Here is a 15478-nt window from a genome sequence, read left to right as displayed (position 1 = left end):
AAGCGTCCACGGAGTGGCGAGCAGTGCATGTTGGCGCCGCTGCTACGATCGAGCAATGTAGGCGGCGCCACGGCCGAGGAGGGAGCGTGAGAGAGAGGAGAAACGAGGAGGAGTGACGGCGGAGGAGGAGAGCGTCACGACTTTACGAAGTTTAAGGGGTTTTAGCAGGAACGAAAGTGCTGCGCCATCTGGCGCCAACGTGCGCTAAAATCATAATTTCGAATGCACTTAGCAGATTTAGCAGGATGTGCGTGTTCGGTGGCAACCACACATCCACGGGCATGCGTTGGCTAGCGCTTAGCCCTGCAATCCAAGCCAAAGCTATTCGTTTCAACGTCGGCGTCCTCGCAGTGTAGATGTGTTTGGTGGGATAGTTGTATACTAGGCCACAAAAAAATGAAAACCGTTTTGTGCTATGCAATGCATTAACGAATGTTTTGTAAAAGTGTTACGCGTTTGCGTACATAGCTCTATTTTCTTCTGACCAGCAGTGTTTTTAATTTATTGCCATTGTACTATCTACCTAATCTACAAACACTCACTTTGTATTATGATTCATCTTCTATCAATATGTGCTTATCTTCTCACTCTAACTTTCATTATGTCTACCACACATTTATATTTCGTCTGTACAACCCGTCTGTACTATATTGTGTCTGCATTTTTATGATATGCTTATTGTGTCGCTCTAACTTGCGTTATTTTCACATTGGGCTATGCACTGTTATCCGATTATTCTGTTTTCTTCTTTATAAGTTATCTGCATCTATTAGCCCCTCCCCTCTGCAATGCTTCATGTAAGCCCTGAGGGTACTTTAAATAAATAAATAAATAAATAAATAAATAAATAAACATTCGGACCAGCTAAAGATGATTTGAACTGGCGCTCATTTCATGGGACAGTCGGCAAGAAAAGCCGCGCTGAATGAACAGTCTGCAGAGCGTGTAGCTCATTTGTTTCGTTATACAACTTAGCACTGGATTTTGCGCCCTATTGGCACATCTGCTTCGGTTAATGGGCGAACCCCTGCGTACGTGTGACGTCGTAAATTTATTTCGCACGCGGGCCACGTACGGTTGCAGGGACGATAGTGCGGCACGCCGACAAACTACCCGCTTGCTTTCACGAGACTTTCTCAGTCACGGATATCCCATGGCAACCGAAATCGTCACTCAAACGTGCACGCTGGCTCCACAAGTGTCTGCCCGGCCCCACCGCACAGAACTGGGCTCTTGACGCCGCAGAATGCAAGCCAGTGGTATAAAGTTTCACATTTAGTCAACATTAGCGGTCGAATTGTGGTCATAATCACGCTTTCGGCGAAATCGCAAATCTCCGAAATTGCGTTCGCTGAGACGATGTTCACGACGAGACTTGCGCAGATGGATGGATGGATGGATGCGAAACTTTAATAAGGTCCTGAGGTAAGCGACTCAGCGCGCTGCGGGCCGCTCCCACGTTGGGACAGTCAGGCCTTGCCCGACCGCCGCATCGTGGGCCCTCTGGACAGCCCGTAGTTGCACCCCGGCATCAGGGCTCTTGATAGCGGAGAGCCACTTGTCTTCATTGATTTCTTGTGTGCCTCGTAACGAGGGGCAACTCCAGAGCATAGCGCAGATCCAGTCGAAAAATGTTAATAAACTATCGTTCGGCGCACAAAATGTCGGTTGCCATTTTACACTGGCTTTACGGCGCCTGTGGCGAAACCGCGAATAAGCCCGAATAATCGACCTTATTCAAAATATTGGTTGACTACGCAGACCGCAAAGCCAGTGAACATTATTATCCCTTCACTGTTTTCAAAAATATCTTAGTGCCTTCCCTTGGCAAGCGGTGTGAAATACTGGCAAACGTGCAGTGACCAGTGCGTCATCTTCGCATTTTTTTCTGCTCTATTCTGCTATCTTAACTGAAGATCGCCAAGAACTAAAAATTACCTGAGAGCACTATGCGAACGTACGTGGATCTGCCTGATCTTCGTGCTTGTGTCTTCGGACACTCTTGTAGCTACGTTTATCACGCCTTATATGCCTTCATTGTCCTACATTTCAGAGCAGAGAGAGAGAGAGAGAGAAATAAACTTTATTTTGAGACCAGGCTTCTTGAGCCCAAAGGTGGGTGGCCTCCTCAGTCCAGGTAGCCATGGCTCGCTGCCGCCGCCCGAACCCTGTTCACCAACCGCAGCTGGCTGTCAGGGTCTTGCGTCACCAGCAGAGCCTCCCACTGGTCTTCCAATTCTTCTTCCGAGTCCGCCTCTTTCTGCATGTTATCGCCTGATGGCGATGATGATGGTTGTGCTTCTCGATTATTCTTGCATCCAAGCACCATATGGCGCAAGGTGTTGGGCGTGTCCGGCGGGCAGAACTTGCAGTCTCGCCCGTAGATGCCCGGGTACATGGCGTGCAGCAGTGTTCCGTGTGGGTACGTTCCAGCCTGTAGTCTTAGATCTCCAGGTTACCGCTTGGTCCCTACTCATCGTCTTATGCGCGGGCGGGTAGCGACGCCTCTGCTTCCTGTAGTGCGCCAAGATATCCGAGTACTTCTTGGATATGCGTTCTTCATCCTCTTCACAGTCGTCGGTACGCGTTCTCTGCGCGTCGGAGATGGCTCGGCGTGCATGATCTCGAGCCGCGGCGTGCGCCGCCTGGTTCCCCGTGAGAGACTCGTGCCCCGGTGTCCAGAGGATTTGTGCTGCTTCTATCTTGGTGGTGTTCAAGACCTGAAGCGCTGCCTTTCCAATCCTTCCGTTCATATACCTTCGGCATGCTTCTTGCAAGTCCGTCACCACGGTAACCATGGCCTTCTTGCACGTTGCGATGGCCAGGGCTATGCCCACCTCTTCCGCTGTGCTCGCGTCCTTGGCACGTATGGATGTGGCTGTAAGTTGTTCGCCCTTCTCGTCGACCACGCTGATTGCGAATCTGTCGTTGGTACTGTACGCAGCTGCATCTGTATATCTAACGTTTTCTTCTTTGCTGTTGGTGCGTTCGAGTATGCGCTTGAGCGCCTGTGTTCTCGCCTGTCTCCTTTCCTTGTCGTACTCGGGATGCATGTTTCTGGGAATGGTACTTATGTGTAGCTTGTCTCTGATCTCGTGTGGGATACGCTGAGGTAGGTGCCTTTCATCCTCGACTTGGTAGCCCAGATCTTGCAGCAGGGCTCTTCCCGTCCTTGTCAGCTTTAGTCTCTCCAGTTGGTTGACGTTGTGCGCCTCCACGAGCTCTTCCCACGTGTTGTGGACTCCCATTTTGAGTAATTTCGCTGTGGACGTGGAGGGGGACAGACCCAAGGCAATTTTGTATGATTTTCTGATGAGGGCGTTTACTTTGTCTCGTTGACTGTTCTTCATGTCAACGTATGGGGTCCCGTACGTGACGATGCTCGTGAGCAGCGCTTGTATCATTTTCGTGCAGTCTTCTTCCTTGAGTCCGTGGCTTTTGCTCGTCACTCTTTTGATAAGGTGGGTTATTTGTTGCACTGTTCTTTGAATTTTTTCCAACTCTGCTCCCCCGGCCCCGTCCTTTTGAATCAGGAGTCCGAGGATGCGGAGCGTCGTAACCTGCGGAATCATGATGCCTCCCACCTTTACTACCGGGTCTGGTATCTGCTGTGGTTGTCGGCCTCTTGTGCGCTTCCTTAGCACCAAGAGCTCCGATTTTTCAGGTGCGCACGTCAGTCCACATGCTTCCAGGTACTTTTCCGTAGTGTCAACCGCTTCTTGCAGAGCGTCTTGCTGTTGACCTGTCGACCCTCCCGTAGTCCAGATGGTGAGGTCGTCAGCATATATTGCGTGACCAATCCCTTCTATTTGCTTCAGTTGCTTGGGTAGTGTGCTCATCGCCAGATTGAATAGCATCGGCGAAATGACGGAGCCTTGTGGCGTTCCCTTTCGCGGTATGTCGAATTTCTCAGAGCGTAAGTTGCCTATCCCCACTGTGGCTGTACGTTCTTTCAGAAAAGCTTTGATGTAATTATATACTTTTTCACCGCAGTTATATACGTTGAGGTGCTGCAGTATGGCTTCGTGTGACACGTTGTCGAAAGCCCCTTTCACGTCAAGTGCGAGGATGGCTCTTTTGCTGTGCGTGTCCAGCTTGTCGATGACTTTTTCCTTGATTTGCAGCAACACGTCTTGCGCGGACAGGTGAGCTCGAAATCCGAACATAGTGCTTGGGACGTGTTCGTTGTCTTCGAGATAGTCGATCATGCGGTTGTGCACCATGTGCTCGTAGAGTTTTCCAGCATACGAGGTTAGCAGAGTGTACTTTTCTTAATGTGGAAGACTCTGCAAAAAGAAAACAAAGAAACATGATTCGCTACTAACTGCAGCTTACAGACTTTAGGGCTAGTTGGTTCGATCAGGTTATTAGGATCATCGCGCTTAGGTGTCCCGCAACAATGAAGAACGACAAGCGACTCCGGCTGCTGGAGAGCCGACTCCAGCTGGCTCGGCTCGTTGATTTTAACTTGCTTTAATTTACTCTTCAAAATTATGGATTTATAAGTTTATTCATTAGCACATATTTAAAATCTGCCCAACTCCTGGTCAGTTGCCGTGAGCGGCTATGTGCCAACGACTATGTGCCTGAGGTTGTTGTTGTTGTTGTAGCCTGTGGCACGTGTGGCTCCTACCCACGATGGGGGATTGGCCAAGAAATGGATGGATTATTCCAAAATAATATATAGCATAAATTTCCTAATATCTATGGGAATAGCATTGAATAGGGTTGAATAACCGGCTAAAATAAAATCAGGAAGGTGCTGTTGAATGAGAAATAATTAATTTAAAAGTAAGTGCCTGAGGTATGTGCGTAAATAAAATACTTTGACTTTGACTTTAAGGTTATCACCATCATCGGCTCGGCTCTCTTTCAGAGACCTGAAGGAAAGGTGCACTGCGTATTTGTGCGTGGAGCTTGTGTGCAATCATTAGTTTGTGACCGAGTATAATGCACCTGTTTTATTATAGCGCCGTCAAACTTGCAGCGAAATTAGTTGACGTTTCCCTTACATTCAACAGAAACACGTCTTCAATCAGTGCAGGGTATGTTTTAGTTGAAACGCCAGGTGTTTCAGCTTTTTAAAAGGCGGACATTACTAAAGGCGGACAGTGCTTGCGAAAAAAAATGAGTTGCATAATAGGCTAATGAACAAAAATTCAATAATTAAGTTTTTGACTAATCACCTTATGGCACATATTGCAAGTTACATATTCTAGCCGGGGAGTTCGCAAGGCCGATCCACTTGTAACGAATTCTCACCATGACACCAGTTTGCAGAGAAATGCATTGGCGTTCCAGTTACTTTTGTGCTTCAATGCATAAGACGACGTTCTGTTAAGAAAGTAAGTGGAGCAACAGTGCATTTCTTACCGCAAGTCTGACGGCGCGCAGCTCGTAAATGGCGTCAGGCACACAATCATTTTCAAGTGGATATACCTTGCTGTCTCATACCCGCTAGAATTCGCTAATTGCAATGTGTGCCGTGAGGTAGTTAGTTAAAGACTTCATTGGTGGATTCTTGTCAATTAGTCGATTATGCATTTCAATTTTTCGGGTAATGTCCGCCTTTTCGAGCAGACCAGCTCATGGATTGGAATTGTGCTACCCGCCACAGACAGCTTTTTAGAAGTTCTTGAAAGTGTTAATTCGCCGTAACACCCTTTGTGTATTTAACCATCTCGCACGGCAACAATTTTACTACCATCCGTGGTTTCGTATAGTGGCCATGGCGTTGAGCTGCTATAAGCCCTAACGCGCGGGATCGTATTCTGGACGTGGCGGCGGCATTTCAATTGGGGACGAAATGAAAAAGAAAGAAAGGAAAAGAAAGAAAGAAACAAACAAGGAAAGAAAGAAAGAGCGTCCGTGTATCGCGCATTGCCTGCAGGTTAAAGAACCCCAGGTTGTCAAAATTATTCCGGCGTCTCCCACTACGGCGTGTTTCATAAATCACATCGTGGATTTGGAACGTAAGGCCACGGAATTGATGTTTAGGAAATCACTTAGCAAAGCTGCATCGCACGCGTCCTCGAACTGATGATGAAGCAAATTATAGAACGCGTTCGTCGCCGACATTAACCTGCGCGTCTCTCATTATTGTACTGAGGCGCTTGTGGCATGTCTCTACAGGTTATATTTAGCACGCCGTGTCATGTAACACCGTTTTTATGTTGAATAAGACTGCCGTTCGCTGCGCAATTAGCTGTGCATCGTGATGGCTAAAGGAAAAGCATTCGTCACTGAAATCTGCGGCGCATCTCGCTTGTCGTGTAATGCGCTAAGTTCGCCTTTGCTGGCTCGCGAGAGCTTCGTGTGCTGCACTGATTGCCACGAATCGTGAGATCTGCATAGCCTTCCTTATTTTTAATGCGAAAGCATTACATGTGTCCCACGAGGCAGAAAGGCCAGCGTTCTCCACAAGGAGTGGTACCAAAAAATAAGTGTCACGTCATGAGCCTTTTGTATGCCGTCAATAGTGATGCAGAAGAGAGAGAGAGAGAGAGAGTGAACTTTAATAAGCACCAGCAGTTTTGTCGGCTGGGCCTAGGCCTCCCACGATGGGACGTCGAGGTCTTGCCTCTTCGCCGCTTCACCAACTCTGGGTCGCCCAGAGTTGGTCGTCGAGGTGGGAGCTGCGCAGGGCGGCGTGCCATCTCGACGAGAGGGTCACTGGATTAAGGTCTTGGTATTGGTGTTTGCACTCCCATAGCATGTGCGGGAGTGTTACCGATTCAGTTTTACAGACCTTGCACGTCTGGCTCGGGTAGATGTCGGGGTATATAGTGTGATAGCGTGTGAGGAAGGGGTAGGAAGAGGTAGGGTGGTTGCCTGTGCCCTGTTTAACTTGCAGTGAGGGGTGGGGAAGGTTCTTCTTGCGAGGTAAAATGACTTTACAAGGTCGTTGTATCTTGTAGTGATGCAGAAGATAGTAAAATATTTGCAGTGAAGATAAATACACGGCGCTGCAGCCACATCGCCAGTCGTCCGGGAGGCGCGAGCTCGATATTGTCTGGGCTGCTCTGGTCGAGACGCTGCCAACGCGGCCTGCTGCTCTCGTGTCGTGTCCTTTGTTCGCGTTAAATTTTGGTGGTAATTAGCGTTCATTAAGGGGCCCTTCGCCAGGCCCCATGACAAATTTTTGGTTATACGCTGGAAGTCGTTACTTGTCCTCTAGGGAGCGTTCTGCACGAAAAGAAATTCAAATCGGCTATTTAATAGCCGAGGTAGAAACGTTTCAGTGTCAGTAACCCATGATTTCAGGAGGCGAGCTTCACCGCAAACATTATCGCTTTCTCCACCTGCCCCGTCTACCCGCCGTAGGCGAAATTCTTTCCCTGCGTTCTCCCATACCGGACCTCGAGGATGGCGTGACGCATACCTTACGGACCCTGCCTTCTTTTTTTTTCTCCGAGCTATTTTTCTTTTTTCTTTTTCTCTTTCTTTCTTTCTTTTCTTTGTTCTTTTTTTTTTGCGGCATGGCGCACTTTTGCCGACGGCGTCGCGTGCGAGCTGTTGTGATCGTCTCGTTTCGCACAGCACACCGTTTTGCGCGCTGGGCACAAGGACACCTGACTAGTGGTACGAGTCAGTGCTACACAAACACTGAGGGAGAGACAAACAGATCACAGAGCATTATCCCGCGCTGGAACACGGTAGAAAATGATGTTAATTCGGTGTCTGCGCGCGCGACTGCACGACGTGGGAACAAGCAGACGAAACGGTAGTACGTCTCTCTTGCTGCGGTGCGAAGTAAAGCAAAAACATGCAGACAGTCGGTTTCTGTGTTTTGTTGTTTCTCTAAGCTTTAATTCGTCTATTCTAGCAACACATTACACTTTCCAGAAGAGGGTTATAACGCCGAAAAAACACAACACACAGCAAGCGAGACGGGACAGACGTCTGGAATTTCTGGAAACATGCACCAACTAGCCCCCCAACAAGTATTACTCAACATATTACACAAATACCAGATGTTGGCTTGAATGATTCTCAAAGCCACGTGTCACCGCGAACGACGTCACAGCGCGAACGCGTGTACGTAGGTGCGGTAGCACGTGTACGTCATCGTCTGGCTTGGAGCGCGGCGGCCGCGATGGAAAGGGAAAGCGGTGTTCGGTTTGAAATTTCAGATCTTTCCGTGGCGCGTAGTGATGTAGTACCTTGCAGACATGATCGTTATCGCGCATTATATGCTTTGCGCTTGTCAGCTCAAAATGGCCAGACCTGGTGAGGGGCCCTTTAAAACTAATTATGGGTAATAATGAGAACTAAAGTGAATTAAGTTGAATTAAAGTTAATTAACGTGAATTAGGGTGATGTAAAGTGCGTTAAAGTTTGAACAAGTTTGGGTAAGGCGACTTAAGGCGGAATAATGTAAAGTTCCGAAGGACCTACGCGTGACAACGTATGAGGTCACGTATTATGGGTGTCACAAATTGATTACGGAAATCATAATGGTTTCGCATTCAAATCACGTAAGGATACTTAAGTGATTGACAAATTTTTCTTTCCTGTCTTGGCTGCAAACGGCGACATAGCTGCAACTGCAGGTATTTAATATGGCTGTAGCTGCTGCCAGCACGAGAAGCTTTCGCCCGAAGATGTAGACCCACCTTGTCCTTCCATTCAGCTGGCACCATTGGCGGTGGTCGTGCTGCACAGGAGCTTGCAATACGAGTCTTGCCATAAGAGTCGATAGTTGCACGAAAACAGCGTTTTATTGCGCAATTATATAGACACTCCAAGTGAATTTCCGCCATCGTCGTCGCCGTCGGCGTTGCCGTAAGGCTCCGCATATATTTAGGTATATGTATGCTATCTACCACGCTATATATATATACTTATGCTGCTATACTATCCTATCACTAAAGTTGTTCATACCAGGCCATACATCCTTAACTAAATTATTCCTCAGAATTTTGAAAATTGCAGCCCACAAAGAGCGCATGCCTTTTAATTATCTTAAGTCTTCTCAGTCTATTAAGTATTAAATGTGCCAAACAATATCAGAGCTCAAACCTGGAGGAGGCGTAAGTTTGCGGACGCGGCTCTTTAGAGGCAGCGTGGTTGAGCCCGGGCGACTTCATTACAGTCTGTACGCGGCGTGGTTACAACAAATTACAAATTGCGCTGCGCTCATACTGAACCTAGCCGGGTCATTTCTAGCAGGTCTTTTCTAAATTCATTCCGGCTGCAACGTACTTGGTAGGTAGGTGCGACAAAAAGGCAATGTATACGCATGCAAAACTTTAACCGTAGTACATTCTGCTCGTTGCACATTTTTTTAATCAATCAATCACTTGTGATGTGCACTTCCTACTATATCTCGTGTGATCCCGCGAAAAGTTTCACGTGTCTGCTTTCGTCACTCTGGGGTACCGTAAGAACACGTCCACTAAGTTGCGAAGAGGAAGAAGATCCGCTTTCTTGCTAGCCGGGCCGTGTCAACGTTCATGTATGGACCAGGGCGGTGAGTGAACTCATCGTGTTTCATTTTGCCGCACGTCATTTTCTTACGTTACAGAGGGGCCGAAATTACAAGCCAATTCTTTTTCAAAAGGATATTTTGTAATTGGCCAACCGCTCTCACTGATATCATGTCCAGCATGAACAGTGGCTGGAATTTGCCCTTACGAGCAATTCTAGTGGAACGTCTTTTTTTTTTTTTGCAAATACGGGCCCAGCACATATTGTCGTTGAAAGGCGTAGTGTACGATAATAACTTGGCGTCCGCCGAAAAAGGCAGCGTGCAAGTTTAAATCAGTGAGGGTTCCCTCGCTACCTGCAAGTTTTCCTTGTCCGCGTATGGGCTATCCGCCATCTAAACTTACACCACATTATGTGATACTACCTTTGAAAAAAATTAGAGTACAGGAAGACGGAAGAGAGAAAAGAGGCAAATACAGTTAGGCGCTGAAGATCAACCCAAGTGATTTATTAGATCGTTGCAATAAACATGAAGGGGTGTACAAAAAAAGAGGAAACGAAGAAAAGAAACAACGAAATAGAAGAAAGGGGAAGGGAAGTCTAGTTATTTCACGATTATTTAAGAAAAGGAGCAGAATTCGCGGAGCTTTCCGTCCGTAAGTGCTGCTTCCTATTGGCTGACCGCCAGTACTAAGAATGTGTGTGAGATCACAGTTAGCTGAAGTCATCTCTAACGAACAATTGTAACGTAAGAACGTTTTTGCGAATTCAAAATGCAGGTGTCATATATTTCTTTAAGTATGCTTTCTATGGGTGATCAGAATGGCTTCTTGTACTCACCGTTGTTCGATTTCGTTTTCCACAGCTCCACACGGCCACTTGAGAGAGTAAGGATTTTTTTTCCTACCACCTCTAATTGTTGTACGTGAGCATGTGTGGAAATTGTTATTGCCATCACCTTTCTCTTTTTCTTTTCAAACGGCACTTTTGTTTCATGAGCTAGTGTTCGTGTTGGCTAGCTCTAATTCCCATTAAGAAAACTGTACTTTCGTAAAAAGCTGGAACAGGCGAATGTTACGCTGTCGTTTCTGATGGAAAAGAGGCCGAGATTTCCAAGAACTTTCAGAAGAGCGGAAATGATTCTGTATAAAAAGGTACCGACATGACAGTTATGACTTAACATTTCGTTGCGTTATTTGAAGGTACTAGTCTTCAAAACCCCAGGAAAACCACGGGGAGATCTCAAAACGACCTAAGCAATTTAATCTGATACCAGTGTCGGTTTCGTTCCCCAGGAAGTAAAACTGTGTCCTGACGTCATGACGCAGAAGGCGGTCAGGTGGGAGCATGACATTGCGACTTTTTGGTGTTTTCTCTCGCTCGGTTGCCTGCTATGCTTCTATACTCGTTATGAGGTCCGATGTAGAAGCGTAGCAGACGGCCGAACCAGACTCAAGCGTATTTGACGAAGTTATCAGTACCAGACGACCATCAGCTATCACACGAGTATCAAGACGAGTATAAAGACGTGCGGAGAGCTTCACGATACGACGGAGAGCCAAATCACCGCCTCGATTTTCGGCTCGTTCGCGTTTTCTCCGTCGCCATCACCCATGTTCTGTACGCGCTGTCATCATCTGCCGTGTGAATGGTGCGAACTGATTCGATCCGCGTCACGCGTCACGTGACCGATTCGTCCGCGATGATTGGTCTGTCGCGTGAGTCCCAGCTTTAGAAACAACTCTCCGTCGGTTGTCGCCCCTGTAGGAGGAGCGTCGCCACCATCGAGGGCTATGGAGAAGCCGAAACGATGAGGTTCTTCATCATCGTCCTCATCGTCGTCGCCTCCATGATTCTGTTGCTTTTGGGGCTCATATTGTTCGGAGTCAGTGAGTACCGACACTCTGTCAATTGTTCTTGAGTTTGATTACAAAGACGGCGCCGAATAAAACACCACACGAAGAAGGGGAACACGAGACAGCACGGACATAAGACGCAGACGGACATAAGAACAGCACACGGCGCTAATTTGCAAGTGCTTATTTGAAGAGACGTTCACGTATTTCTATGCACCTCATTGCGCGGGGCTACCAGGGCTACGAGAACGTGACATTATAAATATCAAAGATGACGCCCGTACATGGACTCTTCCAGATCGAGAAAAACATGGCCTGCGAGCAGCTAACACGTGAGGTCAATGAATTTGGAAATACTTCCCAGCAATGTCTGTGAAGGACTGAGCACAGCTTCCCTATCACTATCTGGAAATTAGGGAAATCAATTTCTTTTATGTATGCGCATCATCTTTTTACTGGATGTCATGCCCTGGTTTCCATTGCCAATGAGGACCACATAAAGATGTCAGCGTCTGTAGAAATGAACATTTGGAAGTTAGCGCCGTAAGTTGTTGTTGTGTCCGTCGTTGCCATTTTAACGCCACCCAATTTCCCAGAATGACAGACCGTGAAACCTGCCCGAATTAATGCCTTGGCCCTCTACAGACTCTTATCGTGAAACGAAAATCTTTTGTGTCTAGGTTCTCGCCTGAACAATCTATTGCTTCACCTGATTTCGCGGTGGCGCTTCTGTACTCAGACCTGTCTTACACACATGTCTTTTGGTCAAACCTTCAAATCGGAGTGTCTGCGGTTGTTGAAACCATTGACTGGGATTAAATATTAATAGAATAATTTTATAAGCTATATATAACTTCAGGATTTAACATGGAAAACTGTAATCATCTTTTGTATGCCTTCGCCTATTATCGATCCTTACAAGTAATCTCTTTTTTTAATTTTCGTGCATTAGCCGCAACTTATTACTTGAAAAACAACAATGTCTTTCTGAAAAGCTTGCATCATCTAGATAAACAGTCCCAGTAGTGAATCAGCTTGCACTATAAAAATTACGTTTATTGTTTTGCTGGAGTATGACTTCTTTGTCGAGTTGGTGTTTACTTAACATGATGCTTTTTAGCGCAAAAAATTCCAAAAAGAAAGAAGAAAACAGCGTGAGGCAAAAGGAAAGACAGGCGCTACATCTCGTGTTTCCTTTGCTTTTGCCTTTCTATGTTTTCTTCGTGTTTTTCCGCTAAAAAGCATCATGTTAAATATTTTGCTGGAGACGGCACTGAAATTCTGCGCTAAACTTATAATTTACGCGTTCTTGTGAGCGTACTGTTCTCTTTTTTTTTATCCGTCGTTCTTGTGGTCTTTAATACTTAACTGCGTGCCCAGCAGTGTGTCGTCGAGCACCAAATGCCCATTACATGAACACCAAGCACATAGGGATAAAAGAATAAAATGAAAATGAAAATCGCCAATAAATATTTGGACGCTTGTGGAACACGTCGCACGTGGTCGATCAGCTCGAACATGATGCAATGCAGGTTCTACAGACACGCACTGATGTCACAGTTAATTATGCAGTTTTGCGCGCTTTGTTTTGCGTGAGAGAGTTTTTAATTTAAATGGCGCAAAAGTCATGTGCGATGATTATCCATATCGCGGTTTTACTATATGCTTACTGACTGCGGTTTCCTTCTTTTTACTGGCCGCTTCGCGAAAGAAGGGACCCACTAAGTTGCCTGGTGTGGTTTTCCTAGGTTGCCCCATGTCTTGTGCGGTTTGTGTTTGGTCTAGTTTGGGTGTTTGCCGGTCTTCTTAGCGATATGGAGCTAGATGCTTGTTGATGTAAGCGATGAACATTGTTCGGTCGTCCTAAGTTGGGAGTTTTGTGACGATGTCTAGCCCTCCGTTGAATTCGCCGAAGAGGTGATGCTGGTTTAGCCCTCCTCGGCATGTCGAACATTATGGCAGTGCGCGGGAAATGCGTTCGTAATACCTTCGTGACGTCCTGGACCCACGGTTTAAACCGCGTTCACCACATTGCAAAGTGTGCAGCATACCAACGCCAGTTGCACTATATATACTACATGTTTTATTTTATCGTTAACAAAATTTTTCAGAAATCACCCGTGCCATGTAGCACGATTCTACTAAATGAGCTATAATTACTCTGCAAGGTCGACATTACTCGCGCAAAAAATGCAAGCGAACACTTCATTATATAAGCATTTTTACTAATGAACGTTTAACCTCATTACTTAGAGCCACATATTCCAGTTTACGAATTGTGAAGTCATATCCACTGAGAACCAATTCCGAGGATGGCGCCAGTTTCGGGACATGCGTTCCCAAAGTTTGTGACAGAATGTATTGCTGTTCCAGTAACTTTTGAGCTTCAAGGCACAAAAACACGTTTTGTCAAAAAAGTTGAACTATACATTTTTACGGCTAATTTGACTGCGCTCAACTCAAAACTGGTGCTGGTTTCAAAACTACTTCCAAGTGGAAGTGCCTTGTGAAATCACTGGTTTCAATCCGTGTGTTGCAATATGTGCGCTAATTTAATTAGTTAAAAATGTTTATTCGCGAAATTTTGTTCATTAGTCGATTATGCGTATTGGTTATCAGTGCAAGTAGTGTACCCCTTTTGGGGTATTCCAGTTCAACGAGTGTACTTGTACTGAATGCCGCAGGCGATTTATAACGATTCCGTGAACGTTAAAATGCAACACCCGGTATATAAGCATACACGCACATACACACATACACGCTCTTCTAAGTTCTCCCATCCTTTCTGCAACTCTGCCACGTGACCGGCTCCTTCCAGACTTCGTACACACATACGCTTTCTTCCACTTGGACACTCCTAACGCGAACGCATCGAAACTGGGTTGAATCGGACAGAAATTCTTCGCATTACGAAATCTACGCTCACAATGGACGCTGCCTACGCGGCAGCTAGTGGAACTGCGGAATCGTGGCGAGCTGCGACGAGTCGTGACGGTCTTCATTGCAACCCGCCGTGGTTGCTCAGTGGCTATGGTGTTGGGCTGCTGAGCACGAGGTCGCGGGATCGAATCCCGGCCACGGCGGCCGCATTTCGATGGGGGCGAAATGCGAAAACACCCGTGTACTTATATCTAGGTGCACGTTAAAGAACCCCAGGTGGTCGAAATTTCCGGAGTTCTTCACTACGGCGTGCCTCATAATCAGAAAGTGGTTTTGGCACGTAGAACCCCATAATTTAATTTCTTTGTTGTTCTTCATTGCACGACGCCGCGTGTTAGTGCGTTTGTGCGCCTGCGAATTTGCGTGGCAGTGCCTCGTGTTCTGTGGTTATGCAGATTGGCATCGCACGAACATCGGCCGCACGAAGGAAAGATTAATTTCTGACAGATAACACCGTGCTTGTCTACCTACTTTGCGTATAGAATTCTTGTGTAGAATCGATATCGTGCTCACCCATCACTGCATCCAGCACGTTTCCAGCGTACTACTTCCTAAATACGATCGCGATTGCAGATCGAAATATTTTTGAAAAAACTTTTCTCGCGTTGGTCCACGTTACCACTAGAGAATTGGACACAGCTGACCGGCATGCTGCCTTGCGTTGCACTGGAAGGAGAGGGAGATAGAGAGAGAGAAAGAAAACGTGAGCCATAAATATTGGCGGTTGTGCCTCTTTAAAGCCAGGCAGTATTCGTCCACATTTCCTTTCTCTCCGTTGCCTTAGCCAAGCAGCACCGTTTCCGCGAAAAATGACATTTGAGACTGAAAAACACCACCGCAAAGTTTGGTTTCAAACCGCCGTTCATTATCGTAGCAGAGTCAGAGTTCTCCATTTAATCTACTCTCTTTCTTGTTCGCAGTGGAAGTCACCTACTATGAATACCCATCCAAGCCGGCGACGACCAAGTCTCACTGACACCAAATGGCAAAGGGCATCGCTGAGAGTTCTGTTTGCTATAAAAGTATATTGCGCGCAATCACGCCTGTCATCACGCCTGCGTTTTTAGTCTACATATTATTCATGCGTATCTCCGCCGATCACTTTGAGGCTTCCGGCAGTGTTTTTAGCTTTACAAAGCTCTCTGTTTATGCGAAACAAACGAAATAAACTACATCCAGTACACCTGAATGGCATTCAGGAATATATGCAGGTATTTATTTAAGGTCATCCTATGGACCTAGGCATTCTGCAG

The 15478-nt window shown here is 46.5% G+C and overlaps 1 long non-coding RNA gene across 1 annotated transcript; it reads left to right on the top strand.

Moving 5' to 3' along the window:
• The first annotated feature begins 9375 nt into the window (after positions 1–9375).
• Positions 9376–15274, top strand: LOC135914336 (uncharacterized). Its single transcript, XR_010568293.2, has 4 exons — positions 9376–9472; positions 10295–10316; positions 11197–11318; positions 15146–15274. It is a non-coding gene; the product is annotated as an uncharacterized lncRNA (long non-coding RNA).
• The last annotated feature ends 204 nt before the right edge of the window (positions 15275–15478 follow it).

Source organism: Dermacentor albipictus, chromosome 7, assembly GCF_038994185.2.
Source record: "Dermacentor albipictus isolate Rhodes 1998 colony chromosome 7, USDA_Dalb.pri_finalv2, whole genome shotgun sequence".
NCBI classification, from domain to species: Eukaryota; Metazoa; Arthropoda; class Arachnida; order Ixodida; family Ixodidae; genus Dermacentor; species Dermacentor albipictus.
The sequence above is the reverse complement of the archived record's forward strand: the minus strand, read 5'-3'. Positions and strand labels throughout refer to the sequence as shown.